Source organism: Mastigoproctus giganteus, chromosome 11 (assembly GCF_048544385.1).
Source record: "Mastigoproctus giganteus isolate SK-2022 chromosome 11, ASM4854438v1, whole genome shotgun sequence".
In the NCBI taxonomy this organism is placed as follows: Eukaryota; Metazoa; Arthropoda; class Arachnida; order Uropygi; family Thelyphonidae; genus Mastigoproctus; species Mastigoproctus giganteus.
The window spans coordinates 69403842-69428891 of record NC_143585.1 but is presented as its reverse complement, the minus strand read 5'-3'; the positions used below and the strand labels follow the sequence as shown (position 1 = coordinate 69428891).

The following is a 25050-nucleotide window of genomic DNA, read 5'->3' as shown; positions in this document are numbered from 1 at the left end:
TGCTTGAACCAGGGTCACTATTTATGGATTATAATGACATTTTTAGTTGGATATCAAAAAATATCTGTTCCTGTTGGTCTCTAAGATAAATAATTCACTAAAATCATTATTAAATATCGCATGTTCAATCCATTCCTTCTAATCGGTTCAATATTTCCTGTTCATTTAAATATAATTTCAGGAGGGGAGAATTCAGCTGGTTTCATGTGGAAAGTTTTTCCCTCTTGTATGTTTTCTTTTCGGATCTCTCTCTCCACAGGATTTTCATCACGCAAACAAGTCTTAAACAAACAAAATACACGACAAATAGACCTCAGTAAACATGCAGCTCAGACACGATACACGAATGTCTCATGGCCTGATCTGCCTTGGCTCTAATCGAAACAAATGTCCACAACTCTTCCTTAGAGAGAGAATTACGATATCTCCCATTGTGTTATCCCAATGCATTATAAATAAGCATATAGTGGTTTCCAAAAGTATTTGGACACTAGTAAATGTTGAGGAAACCGAATTTTTATTAAATAACTTAAATGGTACTTGGGCCTACCTTTGGCCTGAATAGCAGCAATTATCCTTTCTTGGAGAATTTTCATCCTTTCATCACGATGACGTTCAACTGGAATTTAGCACCATTCCTCCTTCAGAGCAATTGTGGCAGTCGAAGTGAGTCACATTGGATTGCTTTGATCCAGCATTTCAGTTTTTCTATGAGGTGCTCTATGGAATTAAAGTGAGGACTCTCAGACTCTCCGTCAAATTATGGAATGTCAAACCAGGTGTGTAAGCTTGGTTTTATGCGACAGAATATTGGTGAAGGAGATCAGTCCCATTAAATCGGCAGAGCGAAAATAACCCTAAATTGATTCAAATTTTAGTTTCGTGATTCCAATTCGAACTACATTTGACAAATTATTGACAACAATTAAGCTCTGAATTTAAAATATGGAAATATCTCAAAGCATCAGTACCTGAACCATGCAAAGGACCCTACAGAGAACCTACAACGGGAGTAGGGGACATCGGAAGCTACAGATCTCAGATACCGTTCGAAAGGTACGGCTGCATTGGTGCCAGAATGCAAACGATTGACTCAAAAGGTGGTCAACTGGTTCGATGAGTTCCCATATACACTTTTTAGCACTATTTTCACCTTGTTGACTCCATGCTAAGTTTTACTGAAACAGTGATTTGGGCCAACGGCAGTCTTAAATCCTAATAGTTCATGGGCTTAATAAAGTGGACAGGCAGTGTACATATATGTTGTAATATGCTTATGCAAATCATGCATAAAGGAGGAATTTTTTCTTTAATATAATAAAATGAATACGATATTAGCGTTAATAATAAAATGCGTATTTTAGAAACTAAAAAAATTAATTTAATATTAAAAAAGCGCAAAACATTTAAGATTAAAATTCCCAGATAGTAAAACACACCATAAAATTCAAATAAGAAATTTGATACAAAAAAAGCACATCGACAAATCAAACAAACAAATAAAAAAGTTATCAGAATAGGACGAAAATATAAATTCAAACAAATACTAATTATCAAAAATAATACATTATCAAATGGCAAAAGTATTTATAAATACCATACAATAAAAGACAGAAAAAATATCTTAAGTTATAAACATATGGACAGTGTAAATGGATCAGAGAAAGCGAACGGCTGTAACAATGCGCAGAAACGCCTAAGTGGAGAGAAATAAAATCCACTTTGACCTGCAACCAGTTGTAGTGTTCCTCCACTGGCAGGCTACATACAGATAGCCAGTCACGCACTCCATGTACCATTTATAAGAATGGACACCGAAAGTCAAAACTTACGCCACTATGCAGGACACCTTTGCGTACTTGCACGGTGCTGCACCCTGCTGGTATCGATTCATGTGCCTCGTCATTGGTGAGTGTAGGGCTATACCGCGATTCCTCGCGCAAGTAAAGCGGCTCTTACCAGGCCGCTCTCTAGCAGACACATTCACAGTGAGATTGCCTTCCAGCTTGCTCGAGCGACCCGTGTTATGTGTGAAACTGCTTTCGCGAACTGCTGCTCGGTGTGGTGATAGCTTCTTACCATTGAACATTGAGCACAATCTCACTGAGCCAAAAAGACCCGCAGCAGGGACTTTCAGTGGAGCCAACTCAAGTGCTATTTCCTTTTTTTTTTTTTTTCTTTTACAAATTATGGTGTTTAATGTGGTGATATCGAGTAACTGGATACAATAAACCTAACCTTCCTATATTTTCTGACCATGTGCGATGGACGATAGATACCAATCTCACACTATGAAAAGGTAAGTGTTTGCTTTTGCAGTATTAGACAAAATGCACAAGCTCGTGTTATTGGCTAAGTCCACTAGGAGGCGTATAATGATCAAGAAAATACTCGCTGTCATCCTAAATGGTAAGTTCAGTGAGCAGAAAAGCAGCTTGTCAACACCAGCTCTTTTCTTACCCCCGACAACTGACATTATGGCAAGCTAGTGAATCGTAGAACTGATTACCACGAAATGCATCCAGATATATTTCTCTCGCAACGTCCAATTCGTTTTTTATCTATTTAGGTTTTCGTTTTATTTATTTAGGCTTAATGATTTAGGCCTAAGTCATTAAGATTTCGGATTACAGCCTGATTAGTTTAGACTAAACATTTAATAAATGCAGATGTTAGATGAAGAGGTATGGAGAATCTATACATTGAGGAACGAGTCAGCTAACTGTAAGAATAACTTAATCGATCTGTTATTCTTGCACTGTTAAACTCTTGAACACATGTAATGTATTTCTTTAGTTTTACATCATAGAAAATAATTATATATATAAAACAATATTTTAATTATTATTATTAATCTAATTACTTAAAAATAAATTATTTTTCTAAAAAAATTCTTAAATTACTTTCTGAAACACCTTATTAAATATAATGGTTAATTTTTATATAATGAAACAGAAATAAGCAGAAGGATTTGGTTGTTGTTCTGTGGGAATGTATTTAACCTTTTTTCGTTTTTTTTAAAGATTGGGGACTCTGCTAAACGTAAGTTCTTCGTACAAGTTTTTTTGGTTGCATATCCTTTTGCCTTAATTGGTTTTCTGTTAGGAAAATGCACCTTGAGCAAAAACTGCAATTCTCGCTACCAGCTGAGATCATTTGTCTCAGTAATGATGATAACAACAAAACCAGCTATCTAATTACCCACTCTTAATTGCTGTTTTTATGATCTGAAAATAGCCGGTAACTTGACATCGACGCTTTGTGTAGTTACTTAAAAGTGTCTCAACGCTTCGGTAAACTAACCCGCGTAGGGTATCCTTCGCCTTTTACATCTTGTTCCTTTTCCACACACCCGCCCATTCTTTGCGACCACATCCCGAGTAATCCTGCCTTACCGTGAGGCTGAATTTTCTGCAATCTGTTTTTGTATTGATCTGGCAGTGGTGTTGGTAGCGGGGACCCTGTCGTGTGGCACACACGAGCAATGGGACTGCATTAATTGTCATGCATAGCGCCTCGTGCATGACTCCGGATATAGCGTAGTGAAGCGGTCCATCTGGATCAGAGAGAAATGGCATGTGAACACGACAGGAGGGGGAGATCGGTAGATAGCCAAGTCCTTCAGAATTTTTCTTGTACTAGGAAGGAACAAATATCTGTAGAGATAGCCTTGAACCTAGTGTCAGCTTTTTTGTAAGAACTTGCAGCTGCAGAAAATTGTAATTACCTCGGGGTCTGCTGCACTGTTTATTGGTTTAGTATTTATATTTAGATGCGTAGGGTTTTGTACACAGCAAGCAGAAATGTTGAGCTGGTGGTTGAGGAACCTAGCGATTGTAAGGCAAAACAACTCGCGTTATTCTTAATTTTTTTACCTTCTTAAATATAAAAGAAAGGTTAAGATGTAAAAAATGGAGGTTGTTGTAGTTGATAATTTACAAACGAAACTGCGAGAAAAAATCTTTTTGGAAACTTGAGTGAACAAATTCTACAATACTGCGCATGCGCTATTATCATATCACGTGCAAGTGAATATTGCAGTTCGTCCTTTTGTACAATAAAGGTTTATATATTATAGTCATTGAGCGTATTCGCGCCTTTATTGTATTCCTATAATAGTTATTTATACAACATTTATTGGGTCTTACGTATTGCTAGATCTAATAAGTGGTCCTGAGGGTGATTACGTATAGCTTTGTTTCACTCATGCCTCAATCAGCTGGGGAAAAAATTATAAAAAAATAATGTATTATTTATTAATAATGTTTAACTACTAAAAAAATTTATATATTTTTTTAACTTTATAAAATTTCTTTTATTTAAGAAACATCGCTTAATACAATAACTAATGAATATATAAGACTCGAAGCCAAATTTGAAAATTTGGCTTAAGCTCCTTTAAGGCCTGTTTCTTTTTTTTTGTGGAGATGTTTGTGTCTGGAAAGTCTTATTTCCTAGGTATTAATTATGCCTGGAGAGTCTTATTTCCTAGGTATTAATCATAAATTACAATCGTTTTGTTCAATGTAACATTTAGCGCGACCTATACATCATTCCCTGGCTTGCTTATTTGCATGTCTTGGGACTCAATCTAAAGGTTTCCAATGTGCTATTCTTCAGTTTTTGTTGGATTTCATGTGATCCAACAACGAGTAACCTAAGGGGGGGTGGGAGAAGTCTTGTGATGGTGGTAGCCATTGTACAATGTTGTTCCGACTAATCCATCGGTTGTACTCTGTTTAAGATTCCAGAAACATTATGGAAAGCATGGGCTGGTGCCTTTATTGTATAAACCACATCCCCTGCCAATTTTCAAGGGGTGTTTTCCAACTGTCCGCAGAAAATGTAGGTATGCTATTCCTGAAAGCCTAAAAAAAAAGTTCCTATTGATTGTCCCCAAGAACACCACAGCAAACATTAAAAAAGGAAAAAGTGTGTTGATAATGAGAACTGACAGTCGTGTGTAGGTCTCTTTCGGCTTAGGTATGAGTGTTTAGTGAGCTAATAATTCCATTTCTTGAAAAACAATTCATTTGTGACCATGAACATGACTGAGAAGTTGAGGATCACGTACATTTCAAAATGAGTGGCTGACAACAGTTTCCATTTATTCATATCTTGTAACAGTTCTTGTGAAAGGGGTGTAATTGCTGTACGTGTAATACATACGCGACTTGACAACCTTTTGGTATTTGACAGGAGATACTTAAATTGTACCAAGTACGTGCTTTTCAATATTTCAGTTCGTCGAAATTTTGCTTTGCCAGCATTTACCCTTAACGGTTCCAGCTTGCCTGTTTCTCTAAATTATCACTTGGCAGTAGCAAGTGTTTTACAGTTTGGTGTTCCTGAAATTGGATATTTTTCAGCGTATCTCTATAAACAGAGGCTACGGAATTCTTATGAATTTCACCTTAAATTAAAGTCATCAGTTAACTTGGCAAAAGAAAACAGATTTGTGGTCTCTCCATCACATCAATTGAACAAGTGGTTACTCATAACTGAATAGTTGGTGTGATTCACGTAGTAGAACCATACTAAGCATTCGATTTTGAAAGGTCTCGTCAAATTTACAGAGGGTTGCCTACTGATGTAGTTCCGGAAATGCTTCCCTTACGAGTTTTTCCTATCCCCCCCAAAGAGTGAAGTTAATTTTTTTTATTAAAATAACTAATGCACACTTTAAGTGATTGATGAGAACTTTCCTTGATGTCTACATCACAGAAAGTGTTCGAAATGGCCATCATAAGCAGACATACATTTCTTGGTGCGTTTTCTCATATATTGTCGATCATGTTAAAAAATTCCTCGAGTGCTTCGAATTGTTTTACGAACATCCACGATACGTTGTCGGAGAACTTGTGCATTACGAACCGGGGTAGCGTAAGCCAGAGCTTTAAGATATCCCCATAATAAGAAATTCGGAGGCTTTAAATCGGCATAGCGTACAGGCCATATAGTTGGTCCAGCTCTACGAATCCATTAGCCTAGTTAATTATCGAGAACTTCTCGAGGAGGGCGTGTTTGGCGGATATTCTTCCAGCAATGGAGGTAATTCCTCTTCGAAGGAATTACCTTCATAGGTGGCAGGAAAAATGCACCAGCCAGATAGTCACCAATGATACCAGCCCAAATTCCAAAGAAGCTGTTGCGGATGCTGGAACTAGGTGATAACATGCGAATTTTTCCATGTCCATGGGATTGTTGTGGAAATTCATAATGACATTTCTTGTGAATTGTAGTTTCTGTGAATAGTAGATAGTGTGTAGAAAAGAAGGTTGAATACAATGTTGCAGAAGCCGACAAAACAGAGCTCGCGGATGAAAATAACCTTGTGAGAGGGCCTGGACTTTCTGCACGTGATATAGGCAGAGTTGCTGCTCGCGAAGAATTTTCATTCAGTTGAATGCGCAGCACCTAATATTACTGCCACATTTATTGTGATAGTTCCAGGAATCTCCTCAATAGTCTCCTTCCTCTAAAACCAGTGTTCAGGCAGTTCTGGTTCTCCTGTCGCCGCTGATTGGTGATAGGCGAAAAGCATCCTGTGTCTCGAAGACGGAGATGGTTGGATGGAGGACTATAAAAGTATCCTTGACGGAACATCGTCGTTGGGGGTAAAAATTTCCCATGGAGAGACGATGAGCATTAGATTACCGATTATTCATAGCCGTGGTAAAAAATTAATAGATTGAAAATAACAGCAGAAATAATGATTCACTTACAGATAACTTTAGGACAACTGATAAACTACGGATGACTCACATTAAGAACAGTTGCCTCACCAAAGGACTAGACGCATTCATTCTAAATTAGCCATTGCGGGAAGCACAGTGATTATAATTCCCATGCAGAATGGAAAAGGTCTCAGTTCGAATCTTTCAATTGCGCGAGGAATTATGGGATTTTTTCACAACGTTGCCAAGTTATTCGGTCTCGGGCAAGGTTTTTCTCTGAGTAACTCCGATTTTTCGTCCAGCAAGCAGAAAACCGACCGAAGAAGATACACGCAATTACAAACACAACACAACACACTGACGCCTCACAGCCTGAGTTGCTTTGGCAAAGAACACAGACAGACACAGATGCACGCGTTCCAAAATTTGTATGCATGTACAGACCAAAGAGTGACCTCATATATGCAAATTGGATGTATCTATCATCTTACTTCTTAAGAGACCTATTTTTATTTTTTTCGCTATGAATTTTTTCATCATTATGCTCAGTAGAACTGCCCCCCAAAGTCTTAGACCTTTCAAAAACACCCTGTCGAGGTGTTTTTAAAAGATCGGTTTCATCAGTTGTAAGTTTAGAATACGCTCCCGATGTTAATAGGAAGATGTAACGTTTATTTATTTTAAAATTTAGGTTTATGTTGTTGTTATATACGCATCATCATTAGCAAATGCTTTCAAATATCACTCTTGTTTATACAATGTTCGCAGTTAGTTTAGAAAATACGTTAACAGCAAAGAGAGAAAACAAGTAGTATTAAACATGATAAACAAAATGGTTGTCTGGACATTGCGAAACGTAGAAAGAGAGAGAGGTGGAAATAGATGGTAATTCAGGAGGAGACTAGCGAATTACTTAAAGAGTATCAGAGTTTCGGTGCAGCAGATGTGGACGAAACAACGCAAGTAATAGTTTGTATCAACAAGACTGTAATGAAGAAAGAGAGGCAGCGATTGTGCTTCCTCCTTGGTTGCCAAGACTTCTCCAGGGATTAGAAAGTACGGAAGGAATCTGCAGAAGAATGACAATGACTTCTCCTTGCTCAGTTCCTGTAAATCGCCCAGTTTAAGAGATTGAAGAGAAGTGTTCTTTGTGTGTATGTGTGGCTTGTAAGTTCATTTAGCCACAATGCAGAAATACGAAGCATCGTCCATTTGAACACCTCCGAAAATATTTACGCTGTTAAATTTAAATTATTTTAAAATCTCAATTCATGATTATTAAAGAATTAAAAGGGATGCAAGATTTTTAACAGACGTAGTTGAAAATTTGCAAATTATTCTCAAGGATTCATTACTTCATAAGTTAATTTGATAAATAGAGAAACATTTGCCAGTCCAGATGAGCTTCTCTACTGCTTCCAGTGTAAACAATAAAAGCTCATTTCCATTAGCTAAAAGCACTTAAAAATAAAATATTAACTCCCGTACTTCTAGGTAAAGGTAGGTTGAGAACATTTTGGATATTAAAAACCTTATATAAAAAGCCCTCGTGGGACCAGCAAGAATATAATGCCACATACAAAGAGTACGGTTCCAAATTAACCTCATTATTCTGTCACAATAAACAGCGTGTTTAGCTTCAAAGTAACAGAGCCGGTCCTCACTCCACCAACGAGGTACAATTAATGAATATTTCTCGCCTCTATCTTTTCGAACTTTAAATAAAATTGTGGTTATAATTGAAGGATGTGACAGCGGATATTATATTTATGAGGCGATATCAGCTTCTGCTGTTTCCTTTGAGATCTGTTCGATGCTTAGTTTGATACTAGTTTTAGAGCGGCTAATGTGGATTAGGTCTTTGGCTATCGGTTTTGCCTGCGCAATTAATATAACATCGTTCTGGGCTAAATGCATTTTAGTCCAGAATCCTTTGCCCGAATTAGTCCGTACTGTGGTGGTGGATTTCACTAGTTATTTGAGGAAGCCTAGCTCTAGATTTGACCATTCTTCCACCAAGATATTTATGAGCTGCTCTTGTGGTCAATAGAGAATTGCCCCTTCCAACGAATCCCAGACATTTTCAATTGGATTCAGACTTAGACATAGGTGGCCAGGACGGATGTTGGAAATCTTGGAATATTCCTGGAACCATGGAGCTGCAATATTTGGACGGTGGATGGGTGCATTATCTTATTGAAGAAATCCATGGAAATCTGGGTAAAAAAATGAAGCATTGCAGAGTAAAGTTGGTCCGATACGACAGACAATTTCCGTGACAATTTATATTTGCATAGCGTACGTTTAATTATCTGTTGACGCCAATTGGAAAAGGTTTCTAATTTTTTGGATAGCGAGCGTAGTCATTGGAGAAATGTTTCTGAACTTGTATCATACGCATAATAAATAAATAATGAAATATTTAAAAGTATCATTAATACTTTTAATATTTGATAATTTCTTTAGAAATATATTTGAATTCTTTAAATACATTCTTGATTTTTAAAGATGCAGCATGTAAAATTTTTCTCAAGTTACAACTGCACGTAGAACAGTAGATACAGACAACAAAAATGAATGGTAACCACCGTATCAGTATAATAATAATGAAAAAAAAAAAGTCAAAACAATTCATCGATCCCCATAAGTTGATTACCTGTCACGAATAACAGATTATTGCTTGGCCAACATGCAGATAGATGGTCTGCTCCTTGCTATCGGAAGTATCGCGATTGATCGTGGAATATTTCAAAGATTTACTGAGTCCATCAATAGCAAAGTATCCCGAAACAACAAGTAGATGGACGGATTGTTGAACCAATTGAATTAAGAGAAATAAGTAACAAAACTCATTTCAGAAATGGGATTTAGGCAACTGCCAAGGTGTATTTAAGCCGAAGTATTAAACTTTATTTCATAATAGAAAAAAAAAGGGGAAAAAAATCGAATAAATAACTTCTGAGAGCCACTTTCAGCGAACGTAGCAGCTCCGGAAATCGACTTACTGCAGCATTGTTTCGTGAAATCAATCGATATTTTCTCTTTATAATCTACTTAAAGGATGCTTAAAGAAGTGTTTTAGGAAGTAATGGTGCTTTGAATGGTCAAAGAAAGTGTATTTTCGTATATTTTTATAATTTCCTATGCACGTGATGGAGGGAGGGAGGGTGTTCGCCGCTTGCTAAAGGCAACTTCCCCCTAGGTCGTTGAACTACTAATATGCAGCCAGCACAGTAAGCGAAACATTGAGCAGTGGTCATTTATCACTGTTCCAGGTTCTCTTAAATATTTATGCAACAGCGGGATGTGTGAGGTTCTCTAATATCCCTGGCCACAAGAGTAGTTCTCTATATTTATAGTTCACCGGCTATGCTAATAGCGTGCCGAGTGGCAACACTTGGTGCAGATTTTACGTTGATATGATGGTTTGAAATATATAAATCTTCTCCTTGGTGTACCCCGTTTTGTCTTCACTTCTACTGACATCAGTCTTGAAATATAGTTGTTATTCAAACACCTTTTTTAGATTCCATTCTAAGTGTTAACTCCATGTTTTTATTCCACTGTTTAAAATATTTTATCTAAATGGTGGTTGCTCGATGGTATTGGACAGATCGCGTGATAAAATGCAATTTTTTTTTAATTGCATGGGTGCAGGATTTTAATATCTCTTTGCAACGAATGGCCTATGTTGTTTAAGGATTAATTAATAGTTTCGATTGTTTTGTTATTCATATTTTTATTGTTGTGGTACCGTTGTTGGATGGATGGTTTGTGTGTGATGGTTTCATCCAGATCGTGCTGCATCAACGATGAAGTCTGTTGTAGTATTCGATGGTTTGAACTTGGTCCACTGTTATCGACGAAAAAACAAATGAGCTGTCTGTTATGACACTTAATATTGACATAAATGCGTTGTTGGTAATTCTTTGGAGAAGGATCGTATTTGTCTTAGTATGACAATGTCCTGTGTCACAAGCACATTCGGTGCAACAGTGGTTTGAGAAGAATAATGGGATGAACCTGCCATTTTCATCCAAAAACAGATCTGAATTCAACTGGACATCTTTGGGATATTTTGGAATAACAATTGAGAACCAGAACAAGACGCGGTTTTTGGGAGAAATGAAGCAACATTACAATCTCCACCTACCAAAACCTAAACTTCCCTCCCTAGAGGGTTAGTGATGCCATTAAAGCTCAAGGGTTTAATACTCGATATTAATTTTTTTTCTAACGAAATGTTTTTCATTTTGTGTCCCAATACACGTACATTGGAGGATGGTGTGTATACAACGAATTTTCGAGGACAAAGAAACTAGACATCTAAGGGGAATTACAGTAAAAAAAAGTCGTTTATAAATGGGAATATAGCGGTTAAAATTAACTTATAAAGAACTTAAAAGGTTTCGCATTTATGAAGTTTAGAATATACAGCAGAACTTCACAAATCCCACATCCTTGGGGACATAGGTCTTCCTGGATTTTTGAGGATTAGTGTCTTCTTTATTAAGAAGAACAATAAAAAGGGTTCTGTATCGATGATGTCTTCAAAAAAGAAATTTAAAGGATAATCTAAAAGAAGCAGTCAACAAGAATATTAAATTTGAAAAAGAAAAAAATAATCCAAACGCTCGCCAACTGAGAAAACATGGTAGGCGTCAGTACTGACTATTTTGGGAAAGTAATTATTCCCTAAATTATCTACAGCGTATCAGTTCCCATAGGCACTCTATTCGAATAGCCACCCATTAATATGTCGGTCTTATGCCGTCCGGGTGGTCAGTTTTTCATCCCGTGTTCTGTCCCAAGCGATCATTCACGCACAGTCCTTTAATTAACCGCTTGACAAGATGGGACCATGCCAAAAATCCTCGCAGAAGCCAGGTATATTACATCGACTGTCTTCCATTTATCAAGTGTCGCAACCACTCCATCACCCATCTGGGAAGTTTATACGTTTAGCTTTCTAACCTTGGACACACAAGGAATGGTAATTTACCTTGGACCGACTGTCAGGAAAATTACACAGAGTCCCGGTGTTGATTTATCGATTAGGTAACTATTGCCGGATTTGCTCATGTTGTAACTCTGAAAACGGAAGGATTGTACAGAATATTAAAGGGCTAATAACACTCGGACTATATATCACACCAAACGTTTTGGCGTAGAGGTACGCCTTTGATCACAGAAAGGGTTTATGAGAAGCTTGTTATACATTCCTGAAGTTCCACACATAAAGTTCCTTCCGAACGGTTGTAATGACCACCATTACACAACACTTTAGTAGGAGATCGAAGTATATATCCTCCTCGGATAGATGAAACATATATGCTCTTAAATATACACATTTTCCCTCTGGATGATGATTATTATACTATATTTGAAAGTCTCTGGAAATAATACTTTAGTTACTTGTAAAATTGGATTTACATCCACCCTCCAGGATGCCTCCTTAGCCAGGTGGGCAGGAGCAGCAGTGCGTAGCACACGCTTCTTGATTAGACTGGGGTTCGAGCTCGTGACCACCAAATACGGAGGATGTGGAAAGGTCAGGCAATGACCACCTCATATTCCCGGAGAAATATGGCCTTAGTTGCTAATGCTCCTAAAAGCCAAATAATAACAACTTCCCTTCCAGGTGAACCTTAAGTCCCCTCTAAAGATGGGATTAGTGTTTCCTACTTCGTCTAAGGTCCATGTTTATAGAGATGAGAAACTTAAATCCTCAGTAGAGATGAAACGCTTATCTTAAATCCCCAGGAGAGGTGAGAAGGTCAAATCCGCATTAAAGATGAAAACTAGAAATCCTCTATAGACGAGAAGCTTAAATCCTCATTTTAATGAGGATTTCATTTACAGATGAAATCTAAAATCTTCTATAGAGAAGAAACTTAAAAAACTTAAATCTTCAATAGATATGAGAAATTAACTTCTCTATAGAGATAAGCTTAAATCTTCTCTAGACGAGAAGCTCAAACCCTTAATAGAGATAACTTAACTCCTATAGACTTGAAGCTCAAATCTTCACTAGAGATGAGAACTTGAATCCTCTTATGGAAATGAATCCAATTAATGTACAGATATGAAATTTAAGTCATTATGGATGATATAAGTTGCGCATCAATATCTGAAGAGTTTTTTTTTATGTATTGATATTTCTCCAAATTAATTAATTAATTTGTCGAATTGAGTTCTCGAGTGAAGATAAAAAAAAATCTTGAATGCTTCATCATTTGCAAAACAACAGAACCACGACGAGCATAAACTCGGCAGCATTTCTGCGTGGTATTGTGCATATATCTAAATAACGGGTCCCAATCGATACACGAACAAAAGATTTTTCTGTACAGTTACGTAGTTTGGCTGCGAAATTCTAAATTGAACAAGAAAAGAATATACGTGGTTTTAAGAGAACGTCGAAAGAGAAAAAAAGAAAGAGCTCTTCTTGCTCTATTCTTTGAAAACAAGGATGATATTTTTTGTTTATAAGAGATAGTCGAAAGGAACGTAATTCTTTTGCCAACATTTGACGAATAAGATGAAAACAGAGATGACTTAGATTGATATAAGAAACCGGAGTGTGCGGATGAAAATATAAGCTTTAGAGAGATAGAAAGAGTTTCAGTAGCTACAAATAAATCTGTATAGCGCACATCAATGGAGAGTAAAATGCTATTAGGGCTGCGCTGGAATGCAAACATGCTGCGCGTTCAGCTTCCATCTTTTGGAATTTATCATATCTTCAGACACCTGGCACTATTGGTTAATTTGAACAATGTATTAACCAATGAGAGTGTGGAGTTCTTTTCAGTGACTATGGAAATCGTTGTCTTTGAGGTAAATTCCAAACCAAACGGAGTTTAGCCAGGGATAGCCTCCGTAGCCGAGTGGTGAGCAGTGGGAGTGCAGTACACACGCCCTTTGAGTAGACCTGGGTTACAGCCCCTGACTGCTAAATCCGGTTGATTTGCCAACTCGCACTGGACCAGCTGGCAGATTATGGTCCATTTTCCCTCAACATGAATTGTTGAGGAGACTTCCAGTACAGTGGATTGATAATGGCTGCTGTTTACCTTCCATTATTCAAGAGAATCGCTGTTTATCTTCTATTACTTGTTTTCTGTATTTCTAACAGAATTTCGATTAATAGACTGACTACATTAAATAGAGAGAACATTATGAAGGCGTATATGATTAATTACCTTTAAGCATTTGGTGTACTCTTTCAATAGAGATTCGTGTTATGCATCTCATTTGTATTTTTACAACTCTGTTGTGATTCTTTTTTATAAAAGTAAACTGTTTCATCAGGAACCTCGCATAATACTTTTTATTATTTTTTTTATTGATTTCTGTCTTTTTGTGCATAAATTATTGTGGACCAATAGAGGTAGTACACGAAGTCGCCTATTGAAGGAGTTTCTCACAGCCACAAAGTCGTTTAAAAGAAGTTCAGTTTGGGCGAAAAATTGCGATGGAGTGGAATATAATTCAACTTTTCACTCCACTCCCAAGCTTCGTTTCCTCCTCCTCTCTCTCTCTCTCTCTCTCTCTCTCTCTCTCTCTCTCTCTCTCTCTCTCTCTCTCTCTCTCTCTATTCCTGTTCAATCTATTTACTGTCTTTATCTCTCCTTTTTCAACTCACTCTTTCTGTCTGCTTCTACTTTTCTGATTCTTTCTTGCTGTTTCTTTTTGTTTATCACTGTGCGTCGCTTTCTGCTTATTATTTTCAACCTTTCGGCCTGTCTCTTTCTCTCGTTTTTTCAATGTTTTCCTATTTCCCTTTCAATCGATATTTTCCTTTTTATCTATTTTATTGTTCTCTCTCTCTTCTCCTCTTCCTTTTCTCTCTCTCTTTCTGTTTCTATTTCTCTCTTGTGTCTTATCGACCGTTTCTCTCTAATCAATCTATTTTTCTATCAATCTGTCACTTTTTCTTACTATTTCTCTTTCTTTCCGTCTTTATCGCTTCCTCTGCTTCTTGATCTGTCTTTATCCCTTCCTCATTTTTCTCTTCCTCTTTCTTATCGAACTGCCTCTGTCTTTCTCTCTAATCGATCTATTTCTCTCTGTTTCTATTTCTCTCTTTCTATTTATCTATATCTGTTTATCCGTGATTCTATTTCTGTCTATCTGTCTGTTACTTTTTCTTTTGATCTCTTTAGTTTCTCTTGATATTTTTCTCCCTTTTCTGTCTCTGTCGCTCTAATCGATTTCTTTGTCTACTTCTATTTCTCATTTCCTCTTTCTGTCTTTGACTTCCTCATTCTATCTTATCGATCTGTCTTTGCCTCTTCCTCATCCTGTCTTTCTTATCGATGTCTGTTTTTCTGTGTTCCTTTCTAATCGACTTATCCCTCTGTTTGCCTCTTTCTCTTTTCATTTTCATGTGTCCATCTCTCTCAACCTGTGTCTTCCTCTTTCTATCTGTCGTCTGGCATCTCTTTTTATCCCTCCTTTTGATTCTGTCTGTCTTTCTCCCTCTTTTTTTGTAATCGATCTATCTCCTGTCATTTCTATTCTATCTTCCTCTGGTTTTCACTTTCTGCCTGTTACTCTTATCTTTCTGTATTTCTCTGTCATCGATCCGTCTCTTATCTTTTTCTCTCTTTCTACCTATTTCTGACTTTTACTGTCTGTATTTTCTCTCTCTCTCTCTCTCTCTCTCTCTCTCTCTCTCTCTCTCTCTCTCTCTCTCTCTCTCTCTCTCTACTGTCTTTGCCGAAATATGGTTCGATCGTGAATTCCATCCTCGTGCAGCAAATCCCGATTCTTCAGAACATGAGCATAAGCAGCAGAGGCAGTAGTGGCGACCATTACCAAGATAATGATTACTCACTCATTTATCAGACACGATGCAGATTGTTTGAATTTGGTCTGTGGTAGTAAATCGCTTCCATATCAGCAGACCATTACAGGCTATAGATAGTAGCGACAGCTACCTCTACACAAAAGGAGCATCTCGGAGAATCACAGAAGCGGTCAATAACGATATCGACGTTACCAGACGCATCGGCTGCTTGGGTAGCCCAGTAAAACACGGGCGAAGTTGTGTCTAACCTTCCAATTTTACGTAATGGCCGTCAGAGAGGTTTTATAATTTGGTGATGAGGCTCGGTAAGGTATTATCTTGCCTGGCAACTTAATGTGGAATGAACGATAGGCACCAAAAAAAAAGTCGACTTCAGTTTTCTATACTAATGGCCAAGCTGCAAAAGACAGGTGTAGGTCGTTAAACTTCATTTAAAGTCGACTTTTCAATTATGCTAAATAGAAAGGCTAATCAGCTCATTAAAATATTTTTGAATAAACCATTTTGAAGATAGAAAAACGCGTCTTATGTCATTAATAATTAATAGAATATCCCTACAGTTATATTGGCTTTCTTAAGAAAATTTTAACCTGATAGAAGCCGTTCATTGATATTAAAATTTTCATTCCAATATCAAATGATTGTTGAAAGTTTAAACAATGAAAAAAAATGGGAGAAATTTCAACAATGAAAAATGGGAGAAATTTCAACAATGGCAAAAAAGGGAGAAATTTCAACAATGAAAAATGGGAGAAATTTCAACAATGAAAAAAAAAAGGGAGAAATTTCAATAATGAAAAAAGGGAGAATTTTCAACAATGCGTAAAGGAAGATTTTTAACAATGGAAGCTGCAGTCGATTGTTGAGAACTTGCAATAACATAAAAGGGTGTAAGTCAGAACCTGCACCTATTTTCATTCTCGTAATTTATTACAGTTTAAGAGAATCAGTCAAATTGTCGCGTGTTAATGTGACAGGATAGATTTAAATGGGTGATTTGCACCTCATTTTAAAAGGAGGCTGTTCTTGGTGCGTATGGGGAGTTTGCCATAAGCGACGAAAGACATTCACGTAGGTATCTCTAGAAACTCTTATTTTTATCACTTTACATCTAGATTAGAAAGTGGTAAATCTGATTCCGAAGCCCATTGGCCTAGATGATATATCGGGAGGCCTAAGGAAAGGCCACGTGTGGCCATCAGCAAAATCCCACACATATATTTGGAAAAAGGTGTTTTTCGATAGACCGGCAATATCGATATGTTATCATTTACCTGCGGGGGCTTTTATACTTGCGCACCATTTTTCATCCTTCCCAGTTTTAGAACATCGCCTCCGATACGGTCGGAGAACGCCGCTATCTCGTTCCGCTGAATGCTTGAACTTGTGCCCTTCGCTGGATGGAAACACCGTATAGGGGAGCTGTTATAAATGAAGAATGACTGCGAGCGATCCTGAAGATTAAGAATTATTTTCGTACGAATTATGATTTGGGAGGAAAAACACGAGAAGTCGATCGATCGATTTGTTGTTTGTATTTACACTATTTTAAGGGGTCTTAATCGGAAATTCGTCATTTGTATGCCATTTTTGGACACTAGGCGGCGCTTGTAGTCGGCAATTAAGCATTCGTCCGGTTTCTACTTCAACGCCACCTAGGGAGAGTCGTCGCTCGCGAGTTTTTAATTCTATTACCCGGTCGAGAGAATTTTATTAGCGGCTTTGCTGCAGCGCCTCCTGGAGGGGAAGAAAGTAAGTCATTAAGCGCGCGCTCGCTCCATTGTGGTTATTTTGGCGCAGATGTGCCTAATTCGATTGTTGTAAATCTATTTAGGGGGATAAATAATGTCCAAAATCCATTAGAGGATTTTGCTAAGTATGAATTTAGAGAAAGCGAATAAGATTTTCCTTAACATGAGTCGCACGTTTCACTTAAATACGCTACACCTGCCTTCAATCAATAGCCGCTGCCATCATTTACCTAACCTATTACTGTACGTGTGTCTAATTCCAATTTTTTTTGCCCGTTCCTTCTTGTGTGTGTGTGTGTGTGTGTGTGTGTGTGTGTACACGAGTGCGCGCACGCTCAGTCATCCAGAGTCGATACCCCTACCCTACCCCCTCTACGGTTTGGTTAGGTAGCATGACATCAAGAATAAAGTCACTTCATTTCCGTTTCTGACGCGGATTCATATCCCTTCCCCTCTCTCTCTCTCTCTCTCTCCCCCCCTCCTCCTCCTCCCCATCTAACATCCGGTACTTGAACACCTGTGTTCACTTAAAGTAAAAACCTACTTTTTCGCTTGTACGTTGGTTAATTTCGCCGAGGTCAGCATTTGGTGTGTTTCGATAAATAACTCGTTGTTATGGGGCTCAGTTTAACGAGAAATCGAATGAAAATACTCTTTGCAGTTTCAATCGAAAGGTTTTTAAAATTTAAAGAGAGAGAGAGAGAGAGAGAGCGAGCTCTCCCTGCCCACCTTTCAAAGGCGACACAATTTTACACGCGATCTCCTGCACCCAGTTGTTTTGCACGACATAAATAATCCTGCTTATCAACAAGCCTTGCGAAACAAAGCATACTGAGCTATAAATAAATGTTTTGCCTAACAGCCAATTCGCATTCTATTCATACGCAAAAAAAAAAAACTGCGCAGTTTATACTTTTAAAATATATATCGCGCATTGCTAAATTAGTGTGAAATTGCTTAGAAGGTATTAGAAGTTTGATAACAAGCACGAATTGTATTATCGATTATAATTCAATGTAAGAAAGAGCTAATTTGACTAGTGCAATACTGAGGCAACTCGTAAAAGTGGCTTCGTGTTACAGATTTTCCCGTTTTCTGATACTGTATACCATTTAAAGAAAACAATTCTCTTTTCTAATACGTGTACTGTTTGCAGTAGTGCAATACAGAGGCAACTCGTTGTGAAAGTGGAGAATGTGCCACATGAGGATAAAACATTATTTTAAAGAAGTTAAGTTTAATTTTTTATTTTATTTTAATGATATCATGATAATAAATATCTGATAAATAAATAATACAAGTAAATATTAAATGAATATAAATAATACAAAACAATAAATAAATATCTTTTATTATAATGATTAAACAAATTAGCATAATTTCATTTAAGACTTAGCAAGTAACGTTATTGTTTTATCTCTACTGATTAATGTAAGAGCACATAGGATATTGCTAGGTCTATAAAAGGTCGCAAAGTTTTATCGAATTTATTAAATATAAATTCTTATTGTGGACAATGAGAAAATATTTTTGGATATACTATAGAACATGGGCACAATTTTTGGCTAGTGAAAAAGGTTATGTTAGTTTACGCCACTAATCCGCGATGGATTCAAGCAAAAGAAGCCACACCCCCAAAGTGGTACACTTTTTTTTTTTTTGGTAGTTGTTGGTGCATCGGCTTCTGTGACCATAATGCACCTCCCAAAGTTTTTGCAGTACTTTGATCCAAGCCCGAGGCGGGATTCGAACCCGCGACCTTTGGGTTGCCAGGCAGGCACTTTACCCACCTGGCTAGCCCGGTCGGCTACACATGTTCTGGAGTATAACCATTTTTTTATATACTATAGTAAGTTTAGTAGTATAAGTGCCACACAACAGGAAATTGTGAATTAAACTTTTAGCAATGAACGTACTGTATAACCTATTTTTGATGTGCAAAACAATGAAAACATTTCTTTTCCTTGGAAGAAATTTGCTGCCATCTATTGGCCACTACATCAGTCGTTATGGAAACACCCATATACCATTAAAATCCCTTATCTCTTACTACTCGGACAAGAAGTAATAGTTCATTGTGTCGTTCTACATCTAAATTCTAGTAATCAAATATCTAATCTGATATCGAAGGAAAAACAGCTCGAAGGGGGTCCCATATATCTCAAATAATTGTTAAAAAAAAAGGCAAAGTAATAGCTTTGAAGCCAACCATAGGAATGACCAAATAAATCGCCATCCACTTTGATCTCGGATAACCTCAATAATTCTATCGATGGAACGTATATACAGCTGTAAATTCCAGTCGTAAAAATGTAACAGCCATAATGCATCAAGCCAAGGATTACAAACAAGCAAACGGAGTACTTAGATTAACTTTGCTACAAGAATGGCATAGATAAAGTTGGCTGGAAACGTACCATTAGGAATTAACGATGTTGGAATGCAAGAAAGGAAATTCTTTGTCAGTTCTTCTTAAACGTTTTTCCCTGAGAGCCCTTTTCTTTTTAAATCACATTTTAAAGTACGTAGCTCCAGCAACGTTCAAATCCTTCGATGCCTTGACCATTTTATGTTCAAATATACAGATGACACATTTGACTTCGAAAATTGCTTAGTATATTAAAGAAATTATAAATAATCGGGTAGCTTCTTTAATTATAAATAGGTCACTTAGGCCAGACATTGCCAACTGATTAAGCACGAGAGTGTAGTAAGGTACACGGGTGGACCGTGGTTCGAACCCCAGCGACTGCTAAATATGGATAACGATTGTATTCATTATTGAAATGATTAATTATAAACTCCTCTAACTTTGTGGTTCCTGCTGGAGTATAAATAGATTATAAAGAGTACGATGGGCCACAAAGTAAAAGCATATATCCCAAATCCCTTGCGCTGTTTAGCATTAGCATTAGCAGAGGCATATGATGCAAGAAAGCAAGCTTATTCAGCATCAGCCAAAAAAAACAAAAAAAAAAAAAAAAAAAACCCACTCCCATTTCACCCCTCCGTTCGTTCGAAATACCTGTCCAGTTGAGCTTTAAATTTGTTTAGGCTATCAACTTCAACAACCAGTGATGGAAGTCGGTTCCACCAACCAACCACCCGCTGGCCAAAGGCAAATTTCCGCACATCTATACGACATCCGTCCTTCCTCAATTTGAATTTATGCCCTCTGAGGTGATTATTCTGAGAAAGATGAAGAATCCCATTGGCATTGAGCATGCTCAAACCATTCAAAGCCTTATACACCTCTATCAGATCACCTCGCCGGTGCCTAGTCTCCAGACTCTGTAATTTGCAAAACTTAAGCCTTTCTTCGTAAGAGCAACCCTTTGTTCCATTTACTAATCTTGTTGCCCTTCTCTGTACCCGTTCCAGCAGCTCTACATCCTTCTTGAAATGAGGCCTCCAGACCTGTATACAGTACTCAAGATGTGGCCTTACCATTGCCTTATACAATGGAATAATCACCTCCTTATCCCTGCTAGAAAAATTCCTGTATATCATTGACAAGACACCATGAGCTACTCTTGCAGCTCGTCTGCACTGCTCAGAGAACTTCATATCTGCCTGCACAATTACCCCCAGGTCCTTTTCATTCTCCACCACTGTCAGTGTAGTACCGCAGAGTTGATACGTTGCTCTGGGGTTACTGTTTCCCATATGCAGCACTTTACATTTGTCGATGTTAAACCTCATTTGCCACCTCTCAGCCCATCTGTTTCAAATGTCAAAAATATGGACCCTCGCAGACTGCATGTAGAAATACACCGACATGTGCTAAATGTGGATCCAAAGAACATCAGATTGAAGACTGCCCAGCTCCAACCCCAAAGTGGCCAAATTGTAAAGGAGAACATCCTGCCTACTCCAGAACATGTGAAAGATGGAAAAAAGAAATACACAAATACAAAATAGACCACAATATTACATACCAAGAAGCAAGAAAAATGGTCAATCAACTATAACCAGTAGACCAACATACGCACAAGTAGCAACCAGATTGAAATCAGTTGAATGTCAAACTAAAATCTCAGTTCCCCCAAATGAATCTTTCTCACCACAAGTCAAACACTTACTCCAAGATAAACATGAGAAAAGGGTGAACACACCGATCTGAATCCCCTCAGATTCTCCAACCTTGCAACAGTGTAAGAGTAATGAAGGACCACGTAATCACGAACCTGCTTCCAAATGCATTAAGTGAAACCTTTGCAAAAGTATCAGCAAAAGCCACTTACCATCCAGAATTTCTGATAAAAAAAAGGAAAGGCAGAAAAAAATAAGATCAAGTCTAAATCAAATGGAAACAAGTCCTACAATCAACCACTTACCATAAATGAACTCGTGAAGTTTTGCCCTAGCCAGACCGAGTGCAGCAGGACCAGACGATATATATTACGATATGATCAAGCTCCTTAACAAGACTGAATTAGAAAATCTATGGAAACTGTATAACAGAACGTTCCAAGAAAATGTATTTCCCAACGCATGGCGCCATGCAATAATACGAATCTTCCCTAAACCTGACAAAGACCTAACAAATCCATGCAACTATCAATAGCTCTCACCAGTTGTCTAGGAAAATTACTGGAAAAATGACAAATAAGAGATTGATATGGTATTTTGAGGAAAATAACATCTACACAAACACAAACACGCAATGTGGTTTTAGACATCACACGTCTACACTGGACCACCCGGTTAGGATAGAAGCCAACATCAGAAATGAATTCGTAAAATCACAACGTATGGTAACCGTATTTTTGAAATCGAAAAAGCATATGATACCACATGGAGATATGGGATCCTACGAAATATGCAGGACTCAGAGGCAATCCTCCTATGTTTATCCAGATTTCCTTAAAACAGAATTTTCGAAGTCAAAATGCAAATTTCTTTCTCCAAAATCTACCAACAAGAAGGCGTCCCACAGGACTCAGTCTTGAGTGTCACTTTGTTTTCCATACAGATTAATTCAATCACAAACCAACTCCCTCCTTCGGTGTCACATGCATTTTACGTCGATGACTTTAGTATAGTCCTCTAGTCAGTCCCAGAACATGAGAACAATCAAGAGGCAGTTACAATGCGCAATCAACAAGATGAGTAAGTGGGCACTAGAAAACGGATTCAACAAAAAACAATGTGCACATTTCTGCCTCAAAAGAAATCTCCATCGTGATCCTGAATTAAAACTAGAAGGCCAGAATATACCAACGCAACCGAAAGCAAAATTTCTTTGGCTAATCTTAGATAAGAAACTCGCATTCGTGAAGCACATCCGGGAGCTATGTAAAAGCTGTACAAAACAGCTGAAAATATTTAAAATCCTTTCATCAACAGCATGGGGAGAAGACATATTCCTTATTAAACCTATACAAAGCATTAATTAGATCAAAGTTGAACTACGCAGTCCCAGTGTACGATTCAGCACGGAAAACAGCTCTGAAATGGCTGGACCCAGCTCATCACAATGCACTGCGTATAGCCACGGGTGCCTATCGTACCTCTTACATACAGGGCGTCTCAAAAATATTGGTACAAACGTTTAGGAGAGGTAGGTAATATCTAAAGGAATGTGAATCGCGTAGGAATCCATAACCGGAAACGTCACAGTAAGTCGGTAGACGGCGCAGTTCATCAGTTCGCGAGAGGGAAAATTTCTCGTTTACTCATTCAATCATTCAAGCAGTAGTCGCCGCACGAAGAGCATGCATCAGTATACGAACTGTGAGCTGGCAGACATGCACCCAGTGTATAGATTAGCAGAGGGCAATGGACGAGCCGCTCAACGAATTTATGGAAAACGCTTCCCAGACAGACATGTACCGGACTACCGTTTGTTTGCGCGTGTGCATCAAAATTTGTGCGATTATGGCTCATTTAGAGATAACAGGAGTAGTGCGAGCAGACCATGTTCGACGCGAACTCCCGCCATGGAAGAAAGTGTGTTGAATGCCGTCCAATAATCCTACTACCAGCACACGTGCCGTTGCCTCTGCCTTAGGAGTGTCTCGTTGCAGTGTACAGCGTGTCTGGCACGACGATCCCTTACACCCGTTTCATCTCCAAAGGGTTCAGTTACTGCTCCCCCAAGATCATCCTGCACGTGTGGCTTTTGCGCAGTGATTTCTCCAAGAAAGTATTCAAGACTTGAATTTTCCAGCCTATGTTTTGTTCACGGATGAGGCTTATTTCACTCGGGAAGGCTTATTCAATCAGCACAATGCTCATGTGTGGGCTCACGACAATCCACACAGTGTGCGCCCCCATGCGGCACAACATCGCTTCGCAATAAATGTGTGGGCAGGTATGGTCGGTGACTGCTTAGTCGGCCCATACCTGTTACCATCCCGCATTAACTCCACTAAATATCAACTCTTTCTTGAACAAGTTCTACCAGGGTTACTTGACGATGTTCCAGCAAATGTGAGACGGAACATTTGGTTTCAACATGACGGGGCGCCTGTCCATTATGGAAGATGTGTTCGTGACCATTTGAACAGGCATTTTGGGCGTCGATGGATTGGCCGTGGTGGATCCGTTGCTTGGCTCCTACGCTCACCTGATTTATCGAGCCTTGATTCCTTTCTGGGGGGGGGAAGCCTTCAAATCTATCGTATATGAATCGCCTGAGGAGACGGAAATGGATCTCATGGCGAGACTCGTCTGCGCTGCTGCTACTGTTAAAGAAACTCCAGGTGTGTTCGACCGTGTCCGCCAATCCATGCTGCGTCGGTGTCACGCATGTATCGCGTCACATGGTGGAACCTTCGAGCATCTGTTGTAACATCATGAAATGCATCCATCTCGTACTCCATTGTTAATATTATGTCAAGTAAATGTTTGCCACTAATTACTGTCTTGTGTTTCTTGTGCCTCTCCTCTGCTAGTGCTTTCCCGTGACGTTTCCGGTTATGGGTTCCTATGTGATTCACATTCCTTTAGATGTTACCTACCTCCCGTAAACGTTTGTACCAATATTTTTGAGACACCCTGTATATATTCTCTATGCCGTAGCCAACGAATCATCCCTAACACCTAGGAGACAACTGGCGTTGGATTATACATTAAAAATAAAATCTATGCCCGGACACCCCACTTGGAAGACGCTCTTTGATCCACGTTGCAGAAATATTTATCAGAATCGTCAACTAGCAAATCAACCCCTGGGGATCAGCATGCAAGAATGTTTAGCAGTACATAACCTTAATATAGACAGAGTAGCACACTTACAAGTTCCCACCCGTCCACCATGGGATTCGCATGTCCCGAAATGTGATTTCTCTTTTCAGAAATGGAATAAAAATGCAATACCTGCAACAATCTTTCAACAGTTACCTGCAGCGCACAGACTTCAATTTTCTGACTATATTCCAATATACACAGATGGCTCGAAAACAAACACTTTAGTGGGAGCAGCAGCCGTTAAACCCTGACACAACCAACCAATCTGGCCTTCTTCAGTGTTGTTTTACGAGCGTTTGAGTACGATCACACTGAATAGGCAAATCTTCTTGATCTGTGTACGATGAAGAATTTGAAAGGATAGTGATACGATCTTCAAGAACTTGTTTAGGATGACTTAACTGTCCTTCCTTATCTATTTTATCAATCATCAAAGATCAAGAGCAACGAATTGCTTGAAATTCCTTTTGATATTCTTGATCCTTTCAAAATCTAATGACAAAGGACCCTTCCCTAACCCTCCATACTGTACAGATCTTTCTCTTTCCGAAATAAAATTTAAACCACAGCACAGCGGGAGTAGATTCAATGATTGTTTGTTAGCTGGCAGGCT

At 38.3% G+C, this 25050-nt stretch overlaps 1 protein-coding gene across 4 annotated transcripts in view; it reads left to right on the top strand.

Moving 5' to 3' along the window:
* Positions 1–1946: 1946 nt before the first annotated feature.
* Positions 1947–25050, top strand: part of LOC150078095 (teneurin-m-like) — a 287032-nt gene continuing 263928 nt past the window's right edge. For all 4 annotated transcript variants that reach the window (XM_090384887.1, XM_090384889.1, XM_090384888.1 and 1 more), the window contains exon 1: positions 1947–2299. The gene's annotated coding sequence lies outside the window, so the exon portion shown is untranslated. The remainder of the gene's footprint in view (positions 2300–25050) is intronic.